Source organism: Mauremys mutica, chromosome 10, assembly GCF_020497125.1.
Source record: "Mauremys mutica isolate MM-2020 ecotype Southern chromosome 10, ASM2049712v1, whole genome shotgun sequence".
NCBI classification, from domain to species: domain Eukaryota; kingdom Metazoa; phylum Chordata; order Testudines; family Geoemydidae; genus Mauremys; species Mauremys mutica.
In genome coordinates this window covers 51,067,508-51,084,472 of record NC_059081.1, presented here as the reverse complement: position 1 = coordinate 51,084,472, position 16,965 = coordinate 51,067,508, and the positions used below count along the sequence as shown (strand labels likewise).

Here is a 16,965-nt window from a genome sequence, read left to right as displayed (position 1 = left end):
TGCTTCGATAAATCAGGCCTATGTGAGTATTTATTACCAGACTGTATGAATGTGATGTCTTGGCCTCAGATTTGCAAGGGTGGTGTATTAATCATCGCTCTTTTTTCCTTGTTCATGTCAGCATTGCTGTTGAATTACAAGTATTACAAACAGAACAAACATATTGATTCCCCCACCCCAACCCCACTAGAGGTTAATTTACAGGTACATCCCAAAATATAGGTGGCAGTATTGTACCTTAGAAGCGTGCCCATGCACTGTCTCTCTGAAAAAGCACTGAGGGGAGAGGAATCATAGATGTGATATTATTCCTCCCTCACATGCACAGCCTGCGCAAGGTGTGGCTTGTGGATTCATTTGAGCACTTAACCAGACAGGCTGAGGAAACAAATGGAGACATCTCGATCTGGAAAAGATGAGATGTTTGAATCTGTACTAAGTAGCCGATGCCCTTAATGATTTTAAAAACAAAATAAATGAAATATATCAACTATTAATATCATATTATGACATCACCAGTAGTGCATAAGATAATGTGTCAATAGTAGTGGTACAAGTCATGAAATATTGTAAAAATAATACAACAATTAAAATGACATAAAATCAAATTTGAAACAACATTTTGAAATTCTGAAGGCAATCCAAAATGAACTTTTTTTTCAAAACTGGAAACAATTTTTTTTTATTTCAAAATGTCCTCTCCCCAGAAATTTAATCAGAATCAACATGATTTCACAAAAACATCAAGCTTGGTCAAAACAGAATTTTCCAGTGGAAAACTGTTTCAATGAAAATTTTCCAAACTACAGCTCTAATTCCAACATATCAGGGACTACCTCGGAACGTCTTGGCTATCAGTAAGTTACATGTGGTGGCAATTCATAATTATACGATCACAGAAAAACAAACTCATTTCCTCCTGCTCCAGAAGCACAGGCCTCTCTCAAATTTCCATGAGTTGTTAGCAGAATGGGGTTCTAGGAGACAGATGAGCAGTTCTGATTCCATCCAGTGACAGGAAGTGATGCACAATTACAATTTTGTTCAAGAGTAATTAATGCCTTTCATCCTGAAAGATAAAAGCATTTGAACTACATACAGGCCATGCAATGTTCAAATGCAGCCACCTCTAGGGTGGGGATTGATACCCAACTGATTGACATCCCTGCACTGTTGAACATTTAGTCAAAAGTGCTTGCCCTGAAAGCTTTAGTTCAATAAACACCACTAGAAGAACAGTAAACAACCATCTCCCTTGGAAAGATGAGTTGACCCTGCTAAGGCTTGGATTTATCATGGTTACAAGGAGCCCAGGGCATTCAAAGGCCAGTGGGAGGGGAACAATAGTCAGCTAGAAAAAAGACTGTACCTTTCAAACATCCAGTGTGATTAACAGAAACAATGCAAAAAATATTTTTTTTAATTCTGAAATACACCACAAGAGTCCTTTTAAAAAGTGAGCAGCAGCAGAGCGGCAAATAGCAGTGTGTAAAGGTACTCAGGAAGGGGGATGACTCAGTGTGACCAAGCAGGGCGAGGGCTGTGAGTAGGACTGGCTGAGAGCAAATGGACGTGGGTGGTTATGACTGAGTATCACCGTAGAGGAGCAAATTAGCGAGACTTCATTCCAGTGACTGTTGGAGGGGGAGTCATACAGCAGCAATTTCATCTTTTAAATCTTTTAGAAATACACTTTCTTCAATTAGAAAAACAATAAAAATAATGCTGATTTTATACAAAGATAGAAACCAGAATATTCTAGTCATTAAAAACCTGGGGTTACATCATGTGGTCCTTACTCAGGTACTGATCTATGGAAATCTTGGGTATGCCTTCACTGCAGAGTTACCCCAGCTTTTTGCCTGGGTTTCAGCCCTAACTCCCCTACTGTTCACAGAGAAAAATGTTTTATCGAACATTCTGTGTGCTTTGAAACTAGGCTTGTTTACCCCACAGGGAGTAGAGGTTAGAGGTTTCACTTTAACATGAGCTCCTACCTATCTACTTAGCAGTGTGCAGGCTGTAGCCTGGTTTACAGAACTCAGGTGCTGATAGTCCTCCAATGCCTTCCCACTCTCCCCTGCAGGTTGGGTTTCCATGCCGTTTTATCTAGTGCATTGCTTAGAACCATGGGACAGCCCCCTCCTAGTGCCTAACCTGAGTTACTGCAGTGCCAGTGTGGGCGTGTCTACGTGGGTGTGACTTGAGTGTTGTCTAGCAGCGTGGAAGGTCACACCGGGGTTTGGCTAATCTGGGTGCCCAGATCTGGGTAAACTCTGCAATGAAGATATATCCTTTGCTTGAGTAAAACACTACAGCAGATGCCACAGTGAGGGGAGCTACAAATCCCGAACACCTTTCAAGAACAATTCAAGGCCTGCCATGAGAATTTACTGCTATTAACAGCCTTGAGAGATGACTGGATTTCAATTTTGCCAAAGCCCTACACACAGAACTTTCCACAGAGAAATAATTTGAGGAAAAAAGGGCGGGAAACACACAGCCTTCATGGCACTGTAAATAGATTTCCAGATTGAGCAATCATTATAATTAAAATGGAGCCAAGTGTCATGGAAGAGCAGTAGCTAAATTACAGGTCTGAGAGTTGGGGAGAAGAGCATATCCGACTGCACGACAATCAAAAATAGTAAATTAAATTTTGAGCTCCAATACACTGTAATCATATCCAAAAGAGAAACAGGGATGAAATGTGAACATGCATCTAAAAATCTTGTCAACTTAATGTCTTTTTTTTTTAATTTTGAATTATAATCAGGGAGCAATAACTGTATACACCAAGATTTCTCCAAAGCATATAGCAGAAATAAAAACCAGACGCTCCCACAGACCTTCATGGAAACAACAAGGATAGAAGTCACATGCTCCTGATCAAAAAACGACAGGTTTGCTTTCATTTGCACTAAAGGATAAGCTTCATTAGCTCCCAGCAGTATGTCACTTGTGCCTATGATACACTTGAGCAGTTCTGATCTTCTTCAGTAGAGGGCAGTATAGCACATTTGTTGCAATTAAGTGTGTACAGTGTAGTATATTGGAGAAGCACTTGCATGTTGTACAACTAATTTTTTTAAAAAGTCACATACATGCTGCTTCAAGATATTTTCAAAATCAACACCTTTCTCGTTTGCAAAGAAGTGTGCTGTGTTTGTTAATCCACATCTGGAATAATCCAAATCTCCCCTTTTTGCATGGAACTTCTCTAAGAAAAATACTCCATAGAAAATCCCTTCCCTTCACAGACTATCCTCCTGCTGAAAAGCAGGAAAAGATCCAGGTGCACCAATCTGAGCAGGACAAGCTGGGCCTGGGGGATATTTTGCCAAGTGACATGCTGGAAGGAATTAATGGAAGCCCTTTGTTAAAATTCCAACAGCAAATTGAAGGGAAGGCTGAGTTGATTGTCTTGCCTGGAGGAGCTCACTCCCTCTCTGGAGCCTGACAATTCATCCTGGTGCTTAAAACATTACTACTGAAGAACAATTATTTTCTTTTTACAATTGGAATTTACCAAGTGTCAGATATTTTAAAAATAATTTTCAGAGGCATGATAACCACAGATCTCTCTCCAAGGTCCTTACCCACCCCACCCCCATTTGAAAATAGCACAGCTTGGTGTTGAGCATGTGTATCAGAACTCTTCAGAGTATTTTTCAAGAACAAAAGTATGAAAACCATACGTCCAGCAAGTGAACTTAAGGGAATTTTTGTTTGCCACATGGTGTTGCCTTCGCTTCAAATGAGATAATCACAGTGGCTCCTGCTGTCTTTATAATCTCTGAATTAGGGATAATGTGGGGGGATGGGGGAGAATGAATAGGATTCCCCAAAATCTCACCATTCCCCTCTTCCAGCACACTTTCCTGTGTTCAACAGTAGGTATTATGAACTGGGAAAGGAGGGGGACTCTGCTGGAACCACTTGTTAAAATTTGACAGGATGTTATTGATTTGGTTCTTTGGTTGCCTAAAATATTTATCCACAGATCTTTGACCCTAGGAGCTAGTTTGATGCCATGCACTTTGCTACCATTGACACAGAGCCATGGGCAGAAACTACCTCATTCCAACAGCGGATGATCAGGAAGAACCCTAGCACATCAGATGCATAGAAAATATAATTTTGAATCATTACAAAAAAAATCAGATAAGACAGACATTGGGATAAAAATGAGGACTTCAGCAGAAAGTTTCTTCCCCTTCACCTGAGCAATTTTCAGAATGGACCATTAGGGATACAATTTTCCTCCCCAAATCACTAAACACGAATTTAAATAGAATAAAATAAATGTGATGTTACCAATTACATCTGCTCCACTGCTACATTTAAACAAAATTAAGCAAAGTGCAGTCGGTAAGATCGTATGCAACTACAGTGATGAAACCAGAATGAGCAGGGCACTTCATGCGAGACCAGCCTTCTTATGAAGAGGACAGGGGCGGAAGGAGTAAATTGTGCCTTCAAATTTGCATGCTCAAGTCATACTGAGGTTAGTTGGAGTTGCTCCTGCATATCTGAAGTCAACATTTGGCCTATAGTTGTTATGAATGTCTTTGTCAAAGAGAAAAGGTGATGTCAATCCAAAGCAGGAATCTAATACTATCTATCTCCTGCATACGTCTTGCAGGGAGGCTGGCTGGTTGGGCAGGTTTATAGTCACAACATTCCCATTTTGTTCAGTGCTTACTAGATCAGCTAGTTTTATGAAATTATCCGGAGGACCAGAAAACTCTGTTTAGCCAAGTATGAAGTTGCTACTATTTTTAGAAATCGCTAACTAAAGTGTCTCTACACTTCCCAAAGATGCCATTAGAGGAACTTGACTATGGAAAGTATCATGCAACAAGAAGATGAAAAGGAGACGCAAGCGCGAGTGACCCTCTATCTCTCTCCATCCCTTGAACCCAGGATAACACAGGAGAACTTCAACCCCTTCTGGGACTGATCACCCCAATCAACGCACAGAAAGCTTAGCAATTTAAACCTAGGCAGTGCTTTTCACATGGACTCTTGTTAGGGAAGCCTTACAAGTCAGCAGGGCTCTTATGGTAATAAGCTGTGGTGTGACTTTTGAGGATCTAGTCAATGGACCTGGTGTCCAGCACAAGCTATAAAGGTACAATTCAAATGATACCACCATTACTGAAGCAGCGAAGGACAAACAGCAAAGGAGTCAACTCTATTGGCATTAACTGTGACTAATAGCAAGTATACTCCAGGTACTTTAAACAGGGAGATCCATTCTGAGTCAACTAATTATGGGTTGAGTCCTGTTCTCATGGAAGTCAGTGGAAAAAGTCCTATTGATTTCAGCAAGAAAGAGATCCAGTTCCAGTGCTTAGATAGTCGGGTGATGAATGCTATAGGAAAATCTTAGTCCGATAGATGTCTATGAACTACAGCCATGACCCTGGTCCCATGTAAGTGAATGGGAGTTTTGCAATTGACTCCAACGGAAGTAGGATCTGTTCCCATATCTTTGGCTCCTTATCCTTGTTGCTTTGCACGTCTCTCTTCCCTACTTCTTGGCTTTCTTTACCCAGAAACAGCCAGTGTGTGTGTGTGTGCTTCCATGCATACATGTGTGGAGGTCTCAAAGGGATCTTGTCTCATTGCTAAGCAGTGCCCCTCTTTGGCAGGCACCTTAAGGTAGAGTTTAGTTTAAGTTATTTCTAGCCAGTTTTAAGTAAGAAGCACATGGAGCAACCTCGTGTATAACAACTGGTAACTGACACCCTTAAGTAGAATTTCAAGTAGGAAATGTCTACTGTCTTCAGATCTGTCTAAATGGAGCTATTTTAAAGTGTTCCATTCGAAATCTGTGCCTTTAAATTCATTTTACTATTACAGTCATTTCACTAACTACTTAATTGTAGCCATCTATCTGCGTCTGTCTCACTCCGACACCCACAGATGCACCCACCCACACGTCCGCCCACGCAAGCCTACACTCTGACTCATGCTCAGAATGGTTGTCAAAAACCCCACTCCCTGCCTAACGCAAACACTCTTGTGCTGCTTCTTTGATCTATTTCCATGTATTTCTATGAGTCATCTGATCTGTCTCTGATCTAAACCCAGTAGACTAGAGCCTACATGTGTGGTGTTTTGCATGCATTTGACTTGAAATTGAGAGCTGCTTGGGTGACCACACTACGGTACGCAGGCACGTAAGATCAGAAAATTCCTGGTAACCTTTGCCATAAACGAATAGCTGATATAGCCAAAATAAGAGCAATTACTTCCAGTTAGAAGTACTATTCATGCTCTAGAAACCACAGGGAAATATGCCAGGGATATTATCATCCTTCAGAAATAAAAATCATAATAATGCTTATAGACACTTTCCATCAAAGAATCCCCAAGTGTGTTATAATTGTTAATATACAGCTTCTTAACATCCTAAGTATTATCGTCCTCATTTTGCAGACATGGAAATGGAAGCACCATATGATTAAAAGCACACTTCAATGAGGTAACAAGCTATTTAATTGCTATTGACTTAAATGGGTATAAGTCAATGGCCATCCAGGGCACTTACCACCTCAGGATCAGGCCCTATGGAACTTACCCACAGTTGCCGAGGAAGTATGTGGTAGCACTCAGCCTATAACCCTGGCACCTAGGTCTGCCCCACAACAAGACCATCCTTCCTGCTATCCTCTGACAGATTTCTGTCACTTCTTACCACCTGTCCTCATTTGGATAATCCATTGAATGCCATTCATGATAGGGTTTGGGATGTGCAGCGTTACCCACGAACAGGGATATCCATAGCTGCATATGCAATATTCTGATTGTGTCTATGATCTGTCCACAGATGTGGATCATTTGTTGAGCCACCTTTCTGACAGAGCTCATGGGTTGCAACATGTTCATGATTCAGTATTCTATGAAATACCTCTGTCTTCATCCAGATGCAAATATAGGTGATGTGTATCACAAGATCCAATTTTGCTGTGTTCCTTCCCATAACCTGTACTTGCCTTTTTTTTTTTTAAACTATCAACATCTTGCTCAGAGAGCACTCTTCTTGAATGTTTGGAAGGTATCTAACATGTCGTGGGTGCTTCCATAAGCTATGAATGCTTTGGTGCTCAACTTATATGCACATGTATGGTTCCGAACAATTAAGTGTATGTTTTAAAATACCTTTCACGGTGAGTTTGAACCTAGTGTTGTCAAGTACCAAGTGTGTGGGGAATTTCTATTTGTACACTGTGTGGAAGCATCTTAGAATTTAAAAATAAAAAGGAGCCAGCCGGGGTTATCACAAGATTATTGTGAGTCATGCCGAGGATACGAAATATGATGAGAACCAGTAATAACAACCACTACCTCAAAAAATAGAGACTTGAAAGCCTTACAATGCTAGGGCCTGCTCCTGGCATCACCAAAGGCAATGGCAAAACTCCCACTGGTTTCTCTGCAAGCAAGGTCAGGTCTGAGATTCTGTGCTTCAGTGGAGAAGGGACAAACAGGGCCAAATTCTCCTTTCAGTTACACATGTTTAAAACTAGAATAACTCCTTTTTATTTAGTGGACTTTTACTACTGTAACTAGGGTGACCAGATAGCCAGTGTGAATAATCGGGACAGAAGGTGGAAGGTAACAGGCGCCTATATAAGATAAAGCCCCGAATATCGGGACTGTCCCTATAAAAATTGGGACATCTGGTCACCCCAACTGTAACTGAAAGCAGAATCCTGCTGCGGGGTTTCAAGCTTCCTAGGTGCTGTGGCTCAATCAGCTTTTTATTCCCATTTGCGTAATAGGGTCATCATCAAGTTTGGCAACAGCTGAAAGATCTCAGCGAGCAGGGAGAAATGATGTACATTTCTCTCCTACTACCAAGCTGAGCACAAATGTACAAGAGTAGAGAGCCTTTGGGAGGTGGCTGTTTGTTTAAACAATGCCACCAGTTCAAAAAGTGTTACGTTTGATCTCACATCGCTTATTTTAAGTCTTATTCCCAGCACGCGAAAGGGGCAATATTGTTAGCTGCAGAGACACTAGCCCTTAAAAAGCAAGGTTGTTTCTGCACGGTAGGGAACTTCACGGTGCGTCATGGCAAAGATTCTGTCTGGGTGGAGTGGGCTGATTATTATTTTAAACATCTTGTAGTAGTGAGACATGAATTTCCATCATATAATTTGCCTTTGGTTAATCTACAGAAACTCATTCCATTGCTGACTATCTTTGTAGTGATCAATCTTTACACTGAAAAACAGAGGCAAGGATTACATTGGCATCTAGATGCTACTTGGATAGTCACGTTAGTATCCTCTAAGACAGATTAGAGGAGTAGTTATCACGATAAGTTTTCAGTTCATGATCATGGTGAGGATAACGCGGCACTAGATATTCTGTTGAGAAAAGTACATATTTTTGTAACCATCAGTCCCATCTTCCTATTTTCTTACTTGTTTGGGAGGACGGAGAGTGGGGATGGGAATGGAAAATTACTACAGGCTGCATTTTCTGTTAGGTTACCTTTATCTCACATTCATTGGGCCTGATCCCATTAGGCAGACCTAATAAAATCAAAAGGAGTTGTATGGTTTGCTTGCCTGAAGAATATAATTGGGCTCAATCCAACTTCCAGTTAAACCAGTGGGAGTCTTTCCACTACTTCCAGTAGGAGTTCGAAAAGATCCTTTGAAATCTACAGCTTTGAAAGCACTCAGTCGCTTATGTAGTAGTTTATGCAGGATCTGCATATTAAGGGATAAAAAAAATAAAAAGATTTTCTGTGGCAGTACAAAACCTACCTCAAATATTTTCAGAGCATTGGATGCATCTCCATAGCACTGAGAATGAGGCACAACCTTCTGTCAAAAAGCAGAATGATCCTTCTTCAGCTTTTCAATAGAATTATAAGAATCTAGTGGAATAATCAGAGCTTGAGAGTGAAAATTTCCTCAGTGCAGATCTTAAACTCTTTTCAGTATTTTACTGGAATATAAATGCATTGTAAAAGCATCTAGAAATTGCCCAATTTCCCTTTTCATTCCTATTACTGTTGGTTTTTAATGGGGTATCCTTAAGTAGTCAAAGTGAAGTTAAAATATTCCTGTTTATTCCAATATTTCTGTAAGTGTTCAACTGATGACAGCTATAAAGACAAATACTATCTATACTCTGCACACAGTTATATCTGATACATGTGTGCTCCTGATATTCAGTCATTTCTCACCTTCAGGGCTGCTTCATGCAAGAAGTGGAACAAACGTGACAGCCGTGTGTGTGGGTGAGTGCATGGCTGTGCGCGTAGGCGGGTGTGTGGGTGTGTGTTTGTGCCTCTGCCTGTTTGCGTGTGGGAGTAGAGGATTGGTGTGAGCAAGAATACATGTTAAAAAAATCAGAGCCTTGCTCAAGGTCTTGCACAACGATTTTGTTTGTGTTCTCTTTAATTGATTGATTGATTATTTTGCAATCAAGCCCTGGAGCTGGACATCTACAACTGAACTTATAACTAGAAGAGTTTGGGATATTTGTTTAACTTCAGGGAAAGCTACCACAGCTTTTGGGGTCTCTGAACACCTATTTTAAGACTTCTGTGGGTGCAATACCTGTCATCTCTTGGCCCTTGACCACTCTCCACCATGAGCCCTCTTTTTCCTTTTCAGAGCACTAATAAAGTACCCAAATGCTCATGGGTGTTGAATGTGTTTGGAACAGGGAATGTTTGTGTTTCCACTTAGTAGTCATCACATCTACTACGCATGGATTGTGCTGTATGTCATACAGTAATATAGATACAACATGCACAAATAAATAGACTATATATATATATATATATACACACAATACTATATATACATTAAAAACAAGTACAGCTGGCAAATCTCAGTTTAGGAATTAACAGAATTCTAAGGAGTGAAAATATAGTGGCATACTATAGTATCTGTCTACAGTATACATTTTACAGGGCACCCACCACACAGTATCTAGGGATCAGAATGCTGCGGGCTTTTCTCAGTTTCCAGAATATAAGAAATAAAAGCTGCAGCTATTTTAAAAACAGGCAGGCTTCCAAGGCAGTGGCCTTATTAACCATAACACTGCACAGAATAGGCAGTGAATTGGAGAGCAGCCACACTATAGACAGAGGACTCGGCTTCAGTTTTAGCCTCCATCCTCAGCTACAGGTACTACTGTTTAGCGTTCACCCAAATTTACTGCATCTCAAGCTTCATATAGTATTTTAAAAATATGTATCTGAACATTATGGAGAATACCCTATAGGACATAACCTACAGTAACTCAATCTAATGTGCTATCAATACATGGATTTAGGCTTTGTCTACACACATACTTGCACCAGTTTAAATAAGCCAGTTTATTTAAAGCCCTCTGTAGACACTTATTTCAGTTTAGATTAAAGCTGTTCCTAGTCAATTTATGTCAAACTTAAATAAGCCTGGTTTAAACCAAAATAAGGGAGTGTCTTTTGAACCAGTCCAACTTAGTCTGTTTAAAAAAAATAAATCCCACCTTAAATTAAATCAGTGTAAATCTGCATCAGACAAGCCCATAGCTCACATATTAATAAAAATACACCCTTTGAGGGGCTAGTGCTCCTCTAATTGCAGCTGATGCCATCTAATCCTGTGGAGAGCAAGACTAACCAACACAGTGCTTAGAACATTGGTGGCAGCTGGTGGCTGACAATCCTGGTATTCCCAATTTTGCTAACCCCAAAGGACCTAAATAATAGAGAAAGCCTATAATGACCCAAGCTCTATATTCTCTGACTCCTCTGACTTCTAAGGGTTAGCTGGTTGGCAAGTAACACCTGTTTTATTGTACTCCTAAAAGTACTCAGGTACCTGTATGGCCTCCATCATCCTAGCATTGAGCACCTCAGATCTTTAATCTTTTTATCCTCACAACACCCTCATGGAGGTAGGGAAAATATGTAGTAAAGTCTATGGGCTGAATTCAGTCCTGGTGCAGGTATATGCAGCTGCCCTGATTTCAGGGGAACCGCATCCTCTAAACCGAGGCTCAGGCTTGCTCCCATTGGGAGAATTGGACCCTACGTTCTAGATGTTATTTAAATTCAAAATTTCCCCCAGATCGAGCTTTGCCAGCCCCAAGCAGTCACAGGTAAGGATAACGTCATAAAATAAATACGGTAAGTATTTTATTCCAGTATAGGACATGCATGGGGATTCCTGATCAGTCAGTAATAAAGCTTTTGCATCATGCATATTAGGCTGGAAACCCTCCAGAGAAATCTGTGTCCTCTTCAGACAGCACTGAAGAACTCTCTCTCTAACTATAGCCCACTTGGACATGGAGTGAATTAACTTGCTATTAAAAGGAAAGTTAACCTTAATGGAGCCATTAGGCTTTGCTCATACCACAATCAATAATCATGTGATCTTATGACTTCGACACTCCTCCTTCCTCACCCCACATCTGTATTGTTTGTTACCCTCAGTTGGTGCATCATGTCTAATTTTAGACAGTCTGCTCTTTGGAGCAGGGACTATGCCTAGCTCTTTCTGCACTTCTGCACCTAATGCACTTCTGAGTGGTGGCGATCATCACTACATTCATCTGGTATCTAATGGCCTCCGACATGGTTAATCATGAAATACTGCATACATCCAGTTAAAGACACCGTGCAGACTAAGATTTTTCTCCCCTCCCCTTTTCAGTACAGTCATTCAGACTTTGATCCTTGTGATTTCCTGTCTCCACTGGTAAACAGAGGTATTAAGGTTAGGCTTTGACAGCCCGCTAATGAAAAAGCCACACCAGAAACGGAAGCAAACAAGCAAGGGAGTCCTCCACCTACTGGAGGATTTTCTGTTCAATCTGAAGTTATGCCAACAATAAAATGCCAGGAGAGACTTTAATAGGCAGAAAGGTTTGCATTGGCAACCTTCCTGCAGTGGAATAGTGTGAGCTTACTAGCACTAGATCACAGGTCTGTTGGTGTTTCTATTGCGAAACCCTATTTTCAAGAATAAAAATTAACTGGGCCATAAAAATTAACTACCAAGAAATGAGCTGAAACTCCAGTCTGCAGACCAGGGGGAGGTGTGTATGTACGTGTGCTGGGGAAGAAGAGGTCACTGATTGTTTACTCTCATTATACAAATATGTGACACATCCGTATATATTTGTACAGTGCCTGCCACAATGGGGCCCAATCTTGGTTGGCCTCTAGCATTACAGTAATAAACATGATTATTAAGTACTTATAGGGCTCTCATCACTGTAGCATTAAACACCTTGCAACCATTAAAGGATTTTTTCCTCACAACACCCTTGTGAAGTAGGGAAGTGCTGCCCCTATTTCACTGATGGGGAATTGAGATATAGGGTAGATTAAGTGATTTGCCCAAGGTGTGGCTGAGCTAGCACCTGAACCCGGGTCTCAAGCCCAGTCCAGTGTTCTATCCGCTAGACCATCTTTTCTGTCTACATGAAAAGCTAAAATCCAAATTCAAATGTGAATTGCCCAGTGCATGGGGGTGTTCAGATCCATGGTTGTGGTCCCACCCATTATATCTGGTAAGTCATGATGGCCACAGTGCCTGGCATCTGTTCACAACCTCCAGGCTGAAAAACCAGGAAATAGGAGTAAACTGCATTGATGTAAATTGTGACTTTGTCCATCTAGTTATCCCCAATTTACAGAAGACAAACCTGAGAAACAAGGCGATGACCCAAGCAAGCCAATAGCAGAGTCAGGATTAGAACCCAGGTTTCCCCATTTTCATTCCCATGCTCTAGCCATCAAGCCAAACTGCACGAGCATCCCTGGGGTAGAATTTGTCGCTCACATTTTTAAATATGTGAATAAAAAAGACTGTTTGATGATCAGTGTTGTAAAGGTTTTATTTCCATGAGATCAGCATTACCCTCAAAAGTGGGGCAGCACCCTGCACAATCACAGTCTGTTCATCTTTGCAGTACTTTCCCCTCTGCATTTTCTCTTTTGAAGTGGAGAAGTTACGATACCATTGCTAGGGTTAGATCTTAGCGATAATTTCTAGAAAAGCAGCATCATTCCAGTCGCTACACTGATTCTGCAGACACTTACACTCATGAGTAAATGTGCACAGGTTTGGAGGATCAGGCCTTTGGTTTCATCCTAAACACTGGTAAAATATAAGGAGACTGTCAGGTCACACCTGGCTTAACATTTAAGCTTTGTAAAAATAAAACTACCACAGAACTTACGTCCAGGAGAAGGGTGGAGGAGGAGGGCTGTGGGGTTTTATTTTCAAATTTATGTATTTATTGAGCATGGGAAGAAAGAAGGTAATTCCAATGGAAACAGGGTTTAACACCCCCCCCACACAAAAGAACCACCCCCCATTCTTCTTTCATGTTTGCAACCCATTCCTTGGGGTCTTATGTATAAAGGCAGACAGTGAAAATTTAAATAACTGTTAACAGCAAAATTAACTAGTCTAATTTCTCTGCCCAAGCTCAGAGACTTGAAAACTGTTCAAAGAAAGAGGAAATGGAAAGTTGAAAAATGCACCCCTCTCAGATGCCTGGGCCAGATCTGTCTTGCTGTATTCCTGGAAGTAGCCTCACTGAAATGACCAGGGCTACATGCAGGGTGTGTTTTTTTTAAAAATTGGGGCAGAGGTCAAAGTGTAAACATAGGGAACATTATATTATAATCCTGCAAAGACGAGGGAGGGGGGAACCACAAATAAGTAGAAGAGAATGTTAACCTATGAAAAGTTGGGGGGGGGAAACCAAAGTTGGGGGCACTATTCCCCTTGCCCCATAGCAAATGATACTCCTGGCTACCTGATTTAGGTAGGATTTATCCCTCTGTTGAGTTATTCTTTACTTTGTCACGTTTTTTCTTTTTCACTTTTCATTGAAGCCCTAATATTCAGGGAGTACTGTACACTCATTAATTCCTATTTTGAGCAATGTGGTGGATGCAGATGTGTTTAGGCATGCAGTTCAAAGCAGTATCCAGACTAGGGAAACAAACCAATGGTATGATCCAACTCTCTCAATTGCTGCACCTCTTTCTCCCCCCTCCTCCATCTACTAGCACTCACCACCATCAGCAGTGGTAAGTGGGGGGGGTCTATGATCACCAGCTAAATACGCTTGCCCACAATTTGAGCACTGACTTCAGGAAGCCCACCCTCAGTTTTTCTTAGTTGTGTCAGTTCCAGAAGCATTAGAGGCTTCCAGCTATGTCAGAAAGGTTGTGTAAGCAAGGCAGAGTGCCTCTAATATGTGGAGATGCATATCTGTTGGCACACTCACTGCTTAAACAACTTATTGATTCATACCCAAGGACTGCCATTACAGATTTGCTTGAATGGATTGTGAATTACCATAGTTATGGAATAAAGTTCATACATAAAGATTAATCAGCCATGAACAGAAGTAACAACCGGAGATTACATGTTATAGTTATTTATTTGCTATTTATTTCTTTGGATTTCTACAACAACAAAGAGGTGCCCATCCAAAAGCTCTGGGCACACTGCCATTATTTAAAAACACACGCACAGCGTCAGCCAAACCCCAAGCAGCCTCACCCTCTACAGAATGCAGCTGCAACCAAATTATCAACAAGCAACCCAGGCCTCGGACTCTCCCCCCTTAGAAATCATACCCTTCTCAACTGCTCAGAAAAACAGGTGGGCTTTGCACAATGACTTGAAAGTCAACACATCTGGGCTATTTTGGACCAAGCCAGGAAATTTCGGTGGTGGTGGGGATAGGCAAATGAATCATATTCCAGAGTGGAAGGTAGAACACCATGCCAGCAGCCCCCCCCCCTGCAATATATCAAGGGGACCACTAGCTTGAGCGCCTCTGTTGATTGCAGTTGTAGGGTTATTGCATGGGACAGAGTCTCTCTCTCTCCTCAGACACACTCATTTTTCTTTTCTTCATAGGCCAAAATTCTGTCCCTTTGAACATGGGGCATACTCAGTTGGGGAGCAGACTTTTAGTGGTTGAGTGGAGGATTCAGGAGGCCGTCTACCCTAGCAGGCTGTCTCAGGGAGCCACGAAAATAGGATGCATTGCCCTAGCGGCCCACATGCAGGGATACTTTGGGCCTAGCCAAACCGCCAGCAGAGTTACTGGACACCACAGCCTAATGCTGAGAGAGTTCTAATTCCATAGCATGCCCTCTTCCTGTGTGGTTGTGCTAGGGGTGAAGAGGGCTCTGCTATCTCTTCTCTCCTGCCCCCAGTCCACCTTTCCAATACAGGCTGGAATTCCCACCCCCCCCCATAGTACTGTGGTTTATGTTTTGCTGTGGACCTTAGTTACATCAGGTGTCACAAAGGTCCTTGGCTTTGAAGGCAGAAAGAACATCAGTAAAAGAACATTCAGAGAACCTAGGGACTAGGCTCAAGCAGAGGCTGAGCATGCCCCAATGTCACAGTAGCTCAGCAATGAAGGATTTGACTACTCAAGTGCTAAACAATGACCTACTTATTCCCAATATTATAGCTGTCTCCTAAGAGTAATAATGGAGGAGAGTCAGAGCTGGATATGGAGTAGCCGGCAGCTGAAGTACTTAGTAGCCTTACAAACAGACTCTGGCCCTGCATGTCAAATGTAGGCATCCAAATTCGGCTTCCATGGGTATACAGAGTGGGTAAACTCTCCCCATACTAGCCAAGGCGGAAAAGGGAGTGCTGCTCTTCCAAGCTAGGAAGAGAAATGGAGCTTATTAAGAGATGCGGGAGCTGTGTTTCCCCTCCTCCTAACCCCACTTATATACACTGTACCTGCTAACTGTAGCCCCATGATACACAGGCACCCAAATACCCATTGTAGCTGCCAAATGCCTCTTTGAAATGTCAGTTGGAGTGCTCAGATAAGCACCAAATAAGTGTTAAATTATCACCATAGTACCTTAGGCTAGGGCTGCTCCAAATTTTTGTTGAATCTCTCTCTCTCAAAGAAAAATTGAGTTTTTGATTAGATGTATTTGGGGTTGGTTGGTTGTGATTCCCCTCCAGAAAACTTTGACTTTTAGTTGAAAAACCAGAAAACCTGAAAAGTTTTTAGTTTCCAGCCAAACCCCCAAATATTTCACTTCAGAAACGGCACCACAGAGCCTCAGAGGAGTTATAGTATGGGCATCTCCTGTTCTCATTCTTCTTTATGGGCAGGCCTTGCCTGCCAGAGTTCTATCTTGTCGTGGCTCAACAAGAAGCGATCGTAGTGCATTATAGGAGATATCGTCTACCCAAAGAGTATGACTTAGAGAGGAAAATAGGAGCATGAAGCACCCAAATTACAACTCCCAATAGGCACTGCAGAATAATTTCTGAATCAAAATATTTCTGATTTTGATGGAAATATTTTGTTTTTGATTTTGCCAAAAATCTAAACCTTTTTTGTATTAATTGACATTCTCTGCAGAAAAAAAAAGTCTGATCAGGTGCTACCTAAGACATAGTTAAAAGCCTCAACAGCCAGAGGGGTTCATCATGATGATCTAGTCTGACGTTCTGCATATCACAGGCCACAGAACCCCACCCAGTGACCCATCCATACTCCTCTAACAGGCTCATAACTTCCAGCTGAGTTACTGAAGTCCTCAAATCTTAATTTAAAGACTTCACATTACAGAGAACCCACCATTTATTCTAGTTCAAACCAGCAAGTGACCTGAGCCCCATGCTGCTGAGGAAGGTGCACCCAAGGTCTCTGCCATTCTGAACTGGGGGGAAAATTCCTTCCTGACCCTGAGCATGTAGGCAAGGCCCACCATCCAGACACCTGGGAAAGAATTCTCTGTAGACGGAGAGGGATCTGAATTACTAGTCTCCCATCACCAGCCATTGGAGGTATTTGCTAACAGCAGAGGAGGATCAATAATAGGCCATTGTAGGCAACCTCATCATCCCATCCCCTCCATAAACTTCTCAAACTCAGTCTTAAAACAAGTTGGGATTAGAGGGGGCAAAAAACCTC

The 16,965-nt window shown here is 41.7% G+C and overlaps 1 long non-coding RNA gene across 1 annotated transcript in view; it reads right to left on the bottom strand.

Annotated features, from left to right (window-relative positions):
- Nucleotides 1-710: 710 nt before the first annotated feature.
- LOC123378178 overlaps nt 711-16,965 on the bottom strand; it is a 33,689-nt gene continuing 17,434 nt past the window's right edge. The window contains exon 3 of the long non-coding RNA XR_006582495.1: nt 711-1,069. This is a non-coding gene — a long non-coding RNA (uncharacterized LOC123378178). The remainder of the gene's footprint in view (nt 1,070-16,965) is intronic.